The following is a 9,813-nucleotide window of genomic DNA, read 5'->3' as shown; positions in this document are numbered from 1 at the left end:
ATTAGAAGGGAAAGTTGGAAGTTACTTAGGAAGCTAGAGGCTAAGGAAACACTGAAGCAAGTAGGTAAGTGCCCTGGCCAGGGTAGGGGACTGGATTTCATCCAAAGCCTTCCTTGACACAGTATTCCAGGTTCATTTGCTTTCTCCACTTGCCAAAAACAAACAAACAAACAAACAAACAAAACCCACTAGTGCGAGACTCCGGTCAGCTTCCTCTGGCTCTTCAGATAATGTGGTTGTTTTCCTGAATTTGGCCCTGGCTACAGCAGTGACTTCAGAACTGTCTGGAGAGACTTGGGTAAAGCTGGGTGGGTAAGTTACCAGGTTCTGCTCAGACTCAGCCTCCCAGCAACGCGGGCGCAGAACTGGGCTCTGAAGGGAGATGTGAGTGTCACAGTGTCTTCAGTGAGCCTGGGCTGTCAGCTCATGAAAAATTTTCGAAAGATTTTGAATTAGTTGACATTTTTTAATGGGATGATTTCATATTTTAAAATGCAGCTTTCTGGAGTATTTTGAAAATATGAAGCTGGGTGCCGGGGGTCGCGCCTGTCACCCCAGCATTCTGGTGGGCAGAGACAGGAGGATTGCTGGAGTCTAGGAGTTCAAGATCAGCCTGGGTAACAAAGCAAGGCCCTGATCCTCCAGAAAGAAAGAGAGAGAGAAGGAGAGAGAAAGAGAGAGAGAGAGGGTGGGGAGGGGAGGGGAGGGGAGGGGAGGAGAGGAGAGGAGAGGAAGGGAGAGGAGAGGAGAGGAGAGGAGAGGAGAAAAAAAAAAGAAAAGAATTAGCCCAGCATGGTGTCACGTGCCAGTAGTCACAGCTACTTGGGAGGCTGAAGTAGGAAGATCATTTGAGCCCAGGAGGTTGAGGCTGCAATGAGCCTTGATCATGCCACTGTACTCCAGTCTGAGTAACAGAGTTAAACCCTGTCTCTAAAAATAAATCAATCAATCAAAAAAGTAAAAAACAATGTGGGTCAGGTGCAGTTTGGGAGCCTGAGGTGGGAAGATCACTTGAGCTCAGGAGTTCAAGACCAGCCTGGGCAACATAGTGAGACCTCATCTATATTAAAAAGAAAATGTGGATGGACTAGAAACATCGGAAGGAACGCACATTTCCGCCCTGGCAGTAACTCTCTTGAGCAGGGTGAATGCTCCTTCATTGAGATGGGGCGTGTACTTGCCCAAGCTCATTACAGTTCCCACCACTCCCTCTTGTCTTCCTTACAGAGAGGCTGAGGATCCCTTTCCAGATTATCACCTTGCCAGGCCCCTGCAGCTATTTGAGTCTGAGACTCCCTGGAGCAGCCATTGGCTGTTTAGGCCTGATCCCTTCCGGCTTGACAATTCACAAGAATCCCAGTTTGTGAACACACCTGCAGGGAGTGCACTCTGCAGGGAGGGATGGAAGCCCTCCCACGTTTCCATCATTTGTCCTTGCATGTCTCTCTCTGCTCTGATGTGGGCCACTAATAACCTTGGGGAGTATTATTAGCCGCTGAGCTTGGTCATGGGAGGAGAGAGTCTCTGTTATCTGCCCTGGTCCCCTGTATGGGAAGCCTGGTGTCCAATTGTGAAGGCCAACATTTTCAGAGAAACAACAACCAGTTAGAAACCCACCCATGTCAGAACAGAGAGCTGGACGTGAGGACATAGGAAACCACACTACTTGAGGAAGGATTGGCAGACGGGGGATGTTTGGTGTGGAAAAGAGAAGACCCAGGCAACATGATTCCTCCCATTAAACATATGAAGGGCAATCATGTGAGAAAAGGATTAGTTACTACTGTTAATAGCACTAATATAGTCATAATAATGCTGGCAGCAAGTACTTATCTAGTGCTTACTATACCTGGCAATGTTCCAAGCACATACAATGACTTACTAATTTTGAATTTTGATACAAAACCTAATAAATGAAAGCCACAGGAATACAGATTTTGCCAAATCATTATTGTTCAAAGATTCCAGCTCCTAGGGAAATTGGTAAAAAAAAAAAAAAGAAAAGGAAGGAAGGAAGGAGAGAGAGAAAGAAGAAAAAAGAAAAAAAGAAAGAAAAAGAAGAAAGAAAGAGAAAGAAAGAAAGAAAGAAAGAAAGAAAGAAAGAAAGAAAGAAAGAAAAGAAAGAAAGAGAAGAAAGAAACTACCTTGCTAAGTAGTGAGCCCTCTGTCTCTGGAGAAATGCAAGCAGAGACTGGAGATGACTGAAATACACCAAAGGGATGACTGTATCAAACACTTCTTAAGGTCTCTTTCACCTGTGATATTCTATGGTTCAAACAGTTTAACTTCAAGGGCTCCCAGGGGGACTGAGTGGAGAAAGATGGAATGTGAGGTGCAGTGGATGAGATAAGGAGAGAACAAAGGAATGAAGTGGTGAACTCAGCACTGTAGCTCTCAGTGTGCAGAAAAGTAAGTCAGGTTTGAGGTCAGGTCAAGGGAAACCAATGGTACATTTACATAAATGTGTTCTAAAGTTTGTGTTTGCTAATCTATGGGAATAGACAGATACACCAAGATAATCAACTCGGTTTGAGGCTTCTTGGAATCTTTATGCTGCTCATCACCCTGAAAGAACGAGACAGACCAGAGCAAAGTCATCTATGTGGTTACAGTGGTATTTTCCCAACTACAAGTTAGAGCCCATTAATGAGTTATGAAATCAGTTTCATTGGTTGTAACTAGCATTAAAAAAATGGAACATACCAGAGTGCATCACAAGTGATTAAATGATCAATTGTTTCATTAAAGTTTTGTTTCAATACTATGTAAGTCTATATATCATTTATGTGTGTGCACCCAATTATGATGTAAAATTGGTGAAAAAGAGTTTGAAAGCCACTAGGTCAGAGACAGAGTGGGGGCAACCCTGCTCTGTGAGCCAAATCCTGTCTCAGATTAAATGTATCTGGCCAGGGGTGGAGCAAGATGGCAACCAAATGCAATCTGACGGGAGCAAGGTGACAACCAGGCCTGGGACCAGGCTCTGATGGGCTTCATTCCTGTGTCGAGAAGGCCACAGCAGAGTGCACAGGCAGATTCCAGACTTTCCTTGGGAGGCTGCTATCCATCTTCTCAAATGAGGTCTGTGTGTCCCACCATTCGCAGACATACCTCCCCACCGCGACCACCACCATCCTGACATTTGCATATTGGCCACACACCTCCAGGAGTGTGGAGGAGCTTCTGCATGCATCACGTCTTTGGAGTCCACCCCATGGCCAGACCTGTTCCCTCCATCCCTCCATCTCAACCCCTTAGTGCCTCTCCCATAAGATTGCCCAGGGTATGGCAATGAATTAGTGGCATAGTCTGTATTCCCTCTCTCCATATTCCTGAACTGCTTAACTTGTTGAATAGGTTTCTTTAGTATCATCTGCAGACTGAAGGAACTGACAAAAAACGATGGTGTGGCTTTTCACAGTTGCTATGAATGAGCTGCCTACCATTTATCTAAGGCTGGCTCTCCACTGGAGCACAGAATTCTGTACTCTCACTTTCTTTTTTTTCCTTTAAATTAGAGAAGGGGGTCTCTCTATGTTGCCCAGGCTGGTCTTGAACTCCTGAGCTCAAGTGATCCTCCCACCTTGGCCTCCCAAAATGCTGGGATCACAGGTGTGAGCCTCCACACCCAGCCCAACTCTCACTTTCCTGACACATCAATGATTCCCTCTCAATTACACCCTCTGGCATACCAACAGGATGTAATTTTTCCCAATGTCAAAACTCAAAAGAAAACTTCTCTTGACCTCATAGCCCCCTCCAGCTTCAATCCTATTTTTCTGTTCTCTTGGCTGTTAAAATTTCTGGAAAGCTTTCTCCATACTCATGGATTCAATTCTTCATTTCAGTGAGTTCTGAGTCTTCCACTGGAACAAAACAGCTGTCAGTCCACCAAGGACCTTCATGTTGCTAAACCCAGTAGTGAACTTCTCATCTTTATCTTATGCCATTAGCAGCATTTGATACGGTTGGTCACTCCGTCTTTTTTTGAAATACTTTCTTCATTTTGACTTCAAGACAACACTCTTGTGGTTTTCCTCTTTTGACACTGCCCACTCTTTCTCATCTGCATTCTTAATTCTTCCTCGTCATGCTGATGTGTAAACACTGGAGTGCACTGACCTGGGTTCTGGACCTGTTTCTCTTATGCATCTACATTCACACCCTAGGTGATTTTACCCACATGCGTGACTTTTCATACCTTCTATGCCCTGTCAAATGTTAAATGATTTCTCTCCAGAGCTCCAGGTACGTATATGCAACTGGCTAGTGCACATCCTCACTTGCATATCTTGTGACCATCTGAAACTTAATGTGTCCAAAACAAAACCTCCGGCAGTTCTATTTCCAGGGTAGCATAGTGAGCTCCTACTGTATAAACCCCTACAGGTAACTACCATAACGTCTGAACAAAATAGGAAAACCAATGACCTGAAGGCCCTGGAGTGTGAACAAAAGCAGGCAGTTTCTGGAGAGGTACTGGAAAATGAAAATGCGTCTGGGATGAGTTTCACGGTTTTTATGGCTTTTATCCGAAAGGCAGGCCATGGTAGAGACACACAGGGCAGATAAAATAATGATAGAAAATCTGCAGTCCTTCTGGCCTAAAGAATCAAAGGATAGAGTTGGAGGCAACCACAGCCATTGGAAAGTCAGAGGGAGAATCCATAAATAGAGAGACGCAGAGAAGAACCACAAATTCTGTGTATAAACTGTCCAAATCTCTGGCCAATTCCTAGTCCATGCATGCATGAGGCAGGCTCAAGCAGCCCAGATAAGAATGCACAAACTAAACTGAGATTTAAACTGGTGCTCAAGAGATGGTTTACAGCTTGATCCAACCAAGCTAATAGCTTGCTTAAAACAAAACAAATTTTAAAAATCAGCATTTGGCCAGACGTAGTGGCTCAGTCCCTTAATCCCAGTGCTTTGGGAGGCTGGGGCCAGAGGAGCACTTGAAGCCAGGAGTGTGAGACCAGACTAGTCAACATAGCCAGACACCTCTCTACAAAAAATAAAAATTAAAAAAAAAAATTAGCCAGGCATGGTGGCATGTGCCTGTAGTCCTGGCTACTTGGGAGGCTTGAAGTGGGACGATTGCTTGAGCCCAGAAGTTTGAGACTGCAGTGAGCTATGATTGTGCCACCACACTCCAGCCTGAGTGACACAGTAAGACACTGTTGCAAAAAAAAAAAAAAAAAATCAGCACTTAGGAGAAATAACAGAATCCAGAGTCTCCACAACTTAACAATCATAATGTTCAGAATATCCAAATTATTTCATATATGAAGAACACGGAAAACGTGATCCATTTTTAAGAGACAAGACAATCAACAGAGACTGACCCTGAGAGGACCTAGATATTGGAATTAGCAAAATCAAAATTCTCAAGTAGCTATTACAACTATGCTTTGCAAGGTGAGGATGATACATGTGCAACAAATAAAAAGATAGGAAACCTCAGCAGAGAAATAAACTTGATTTAGAGGAAAACTAAATAGAAATTCTAGAACTGGAAAAGATGATGTTTGAAATAAAAGATTCACCAGTTTAGCTTCACAACAGTGTTCAGATAATAAAGGAGTCAATGACCCTGAAATTAGATCAGTACAAAAAGTATCCAATCACAACAAAGAGAACAAAGATTGAAAACAAATAGCAACAAAAACACAGAGCCTCAAAGGCCTGTAAAAACAATATCAAAATGTTTAACATGTGAAATGAAACCCCGGAAGGAAAAAAGAACGACTACAGGATAAAAGAACAAAAAATATTTGAAGAAACAATGGCTAAAATTTCCCCTTATTTGGTGAAAGACATGCATTTACAGACTCAAGAAACCCAGTATACCTGAAGTAGGATAAATACAAAGAAAATCTCCCTTAGGCACATCATAGTCCAACTGCTAAAAATCAAAGATGAAGACGAAATCTTGAAACAGCCCAAGAAAAAAGATATGCTACACACGGGGTGGAAAAAAATCAAATCACTGGTGACTTCTCATCAGAAACCATGGAGGGCAGAAGCCAGTTTTTCGACTCCAAATTCTCAAGTTATGAAATATCCTTCAAAAATGAAGGTAAAACAAAGATATTTCCCCCCTCCCACCCCCAAAAAAAGAAAACTAAAAGAATTCATCATTGGCATCTTCACTACAAGGAATGCTAAAGAAAGTTCTCAGGCTGAAAGAAAACAATACAGAAGAGAAATGTGGATCATTAGAAACAAAGGAACAGTGTGGGAAACCGTAAAAAGCTAGGTCAATACAAAAATCCTGATTCCCACTCTGCCCCACCTAAACCTGCTTTCTCCCACAGATTTGCCTCTTCGTGATGGAAACACTGGCTTAATGGTTCCCCAGGCAAAAACCATGGCAATTCATTCTTTCTCTCACACCCCAGCAAGGATTCTTGTTTCTATCTTCAAATTAAAATGTATTCAGAATCTGAACATTGTTTCTGCCTCTCTGTCTTCTTGGTCCAAGCCACTGTTTTTTTTGTTTTTGTTTTTGTTTTTTCTTATTTCTAGAAGAGTTTTGAATACACCTGGATTGCTGCAATAGACTACTCATTGATCTCCTATTTATTGTATTGTATTTTATTTTATTTTGTAGAGGTGGTGTGGGGGGGGTCTCAGTATGTTGTCCAGGCTGGTCTCAAACTCCTGGTCTCGAGCAGTCCTCCTGACTCGCCCTCCCAAAGTGCTGGGATTACAGGTGTGAGCTGCCACACTCAACCCTGATCTCCTATTTCTGCTCCTGGTATTGTACAGGTGATTTTCCACATGGTAGTCAAGGAAACCTTTTAACACCTGTGCCAGTTTTTCACTCTTTGCTCAACACTCTCCATTGGCCTTCTACCTCATCAAGGAAAGGAAGCGAGTCCTTACCACAGTCTACAAAGGCCCCGGGTGATGTGGACCCAGATACTTCTCTGATCTTCCCCTCTTTATACACTTCATCCCACTCTTGCTGTGATCTGGCCACCCTGGCTTCCTGGCTGTTCCTCAAAGACACCATGTACCTGCCTCAGGGACTTTACATTTGTCCTGATGTCTTCTCTGGTAACTACAGGGCTCACTCCCTCAGTTCTCTGCTCAAATGATGCCTCATCAATGAAATGTTTCCTAGCCACTCAAAATAAAATAGCAATAGAGCCCACATTCCCTATCTTGCTCTGTTTTTCTTCTTAACACTTACTGCCTTCATATTCAATTAAACAATTGTTGAATCAATGAATGAATGAATGCTACTATTATCTATAATGTAAGATTGAAAGTTCAGATAACGGGCTATGAGAGTTCAAAGGAAAGAAACTATTATGTATTAAGCATCCTCCACATTCTAGCCCCGTTGATTATGTTACATTATTTAATCTTCATTACCATTCTGTTAGGTAGTTTACTGCCATCACTTTACAGAGAGATGTTGAGGCCCAAGAAGGTTGTGTTTTACCAAGGTCACGTGAACAGTAAACAACGGTAGTACAATTCAAACCTATGTTTTTATGATCTCATTACATATTCACTGCATCACGCAGGTTGCAAGACTTCATCTGACTCAGGTGAGGGGAGAGGGAGGGAGTATCTGGGAAGGCTTTCTGGAGGAGGTAGCATTTTAGTTCCCAAGGCAATAAGATCTAAGCAGGAGGATAAGATATAGGCACTGCTCCAGATAACAAGGGTTGGGATGGAGCATGCAATTGCTAAAAGAAGAGAGACATACCAAGATATACACAGTAAGAGGTGAGGAAATATTAAGAACAACCTTTGCTACTTCACAACGCTGCCAGAACTTCCCAACAATCAGAACGATCCGCTAATGGAGCCAATGACCTAGGTGGGCAATTATAACAATGCTAATAATCCCTTATCTGTTCAGAACACTTCAGGGTTTAAAAGTCCTTTCCCGCATATTACCTCATTGATCCTCACGGCGGGTCTGGGAGGCAGGACGGGGCAAGTGCTGCTTCCCCCACTCGAGGTGTGAGGCAGCTACGCCTCAGAGCCCAGGTGCCAACACAGGTCTTCCCACTTGAGATTCAAAGCTCTCCAGGTAGCGAGATCTCCATCTGTGAAGGAGTCAGACTGTTGTAGAGAAGGTCATGTGAGCAGTGGTAAAATGACGGCATAGGCTCGCTGCGCTTCATGATCCTGGTTCAGTCTTTTTAATTTTTTTTTTTTTTTTTTTTTTTTGAGGCAGGGTCTCAATTTGTGACCCAGGCTGTAGTACAGTGGCATGATCTTAGTTTACAAGGCATAATATATAGGCAGGAGGAGCTCCCTGCAGCCTTGACCTCCCAGGTTCAAGTAATCCTCACGCCTCAACCCCCAAGTAGCTGGGACCACAGGCGTACTCCATCACACCTGGCTAATTTCTTTTTATTATTATTATTATTATTGTTATTATTTTTTTTTTTTTTGAGATGGAGTCTCACTCTTTTACCCAGGCTGGAGTGCAGTGGAGCAATCTCTGCTCACTGCAACCTCCACCCCCCGGGTTCAACAATTCTCCTGCCTCAGCCTCCCAAGTAGCTGAAATTACAGACATGCGCCACCACACCTAACTAATTTTTGTATTTTTGTAGAGACGGGGTTTCACCATGTTGGCCAGGCTGGTCTCGAACTCCTGACCTTAGGCGATCCACCTGCCTTAGCCTCCCAAAGTGCTAGGATTACAGGCATAAGCCACCCTGCCTTGGCCTAAATTTTTTTTTATTGTAGTAAAATATATGAGAAAGAAGAGAACATTTTTATCTACGAGCTTTTCAGTTATCAGGCCCAGAGAGGCTTTGAAAAGTAACGTCACATTCCATTTCAAGGCATCTGTGAGACTGATGAACAGGTAGCAAAGTTCACCCTCACGAGCTGAAAAACATTATGGACAAGAAGCTATCATTGAAATTAAACAGTGGCAGACATGTCCAAGGAATACTGCGAGGATTTATCCCTTTATGAATCTTGTGATAGATGAATGTGTGGAGATGGCAACTAGCGAGCAACAGAACAATATTGGAATGGTGGTAACATGAGGGAATAGTATCATCATGTTAGAAGCCTTGGAACAAGTATAAATAGTGGCTTGTTCAACAACAGACGTTCACGTCCCCTCTCCAAAGGGCCCGTTTAACTATGATGTAAAAATTAGGTCATGAACATTTTCATATTAGACTTTTTGTTAAATAAACTTTTGTAATAGTCAAAAAAATCAGAAAAGTGACAGCATGCCACATCTCATCCTCTCCACCATCTTGGGCTAAATAATTACATCTTACAGCCCCTTGCTATATGGGCTTTAAGACTAACTGACACCAAGTAGCTATAAAATGCCACACACTCTGGACGCCATAACTCTTACCCTGTAGTTCAACAATGATTAGTAATTGGCTGATTGATTAGCCAATTACTAATCAATGTTATTTCCTTTAAACCAATGAGAATTTCTGACAAACAACTTTGTATCAGCCCACTCATTGTCTCCTTTTGCCTTTTTAACTACAAATTTTAAGTAATTAAAAAAGTTTTTTAAGAGACAAGGTCTTGCTATGTCACCCGGGCTAGACTCAAACTCCTGGGCTCAAGCTGCCTCAGGCTCCTGAGCACCCGCCCCCTTTAACTTTTAAAAATCTGCTTGTGGCCAGGCGCAGTGGCTCACCCCTGTAATCCCAGCACTTTAGAAAGCCAAGGCGGGTGGATCACCTGAAGTCAGGAGTTCAAGACCAGCCTAGTCAGCACCATGAAACCCCATCTCTACTAAAAACACAAAAATTAGCTGGGTGTGGTGGCGCACACCTGTAGTCCCAGCTACTTGGGAGG

The 9,813-nt window shown here is 43.0% G+C and overlaps 1 pseudogene; it reads left to right on the top strand.

Annotated features, from left to right (window-relative positions):
• The first annotated feature begins 8,664 nt into the window (after positions 1-8,664).
• Positions 8,665-9,539, top strand: LOC110741151 (annotated as a pseudogene).
• Positions 9,540-9,813: the final 274 nt, after the last annotated feature.

This window comes from Papio anubis, chromosome 14 (genome assembly GCF_008728515.1).
Source record: "Papio anubis isolate 15944 chromosome 14, Panubis1.0, whole genome shotgun sequence".
In the NCBI taxonomy this organism is placed as follows: domain Eukaryota; kingdom Metazoa; phylum Chordata; class Mammalia; order Primates; family Cercopithecidae; genus Papio; species Papio anubis.
The sequence above is the reverse complement of the archived record's forward strand: the minus strand, read 5'-3'. Positions and strand labels throughout refer to the sequence as shown.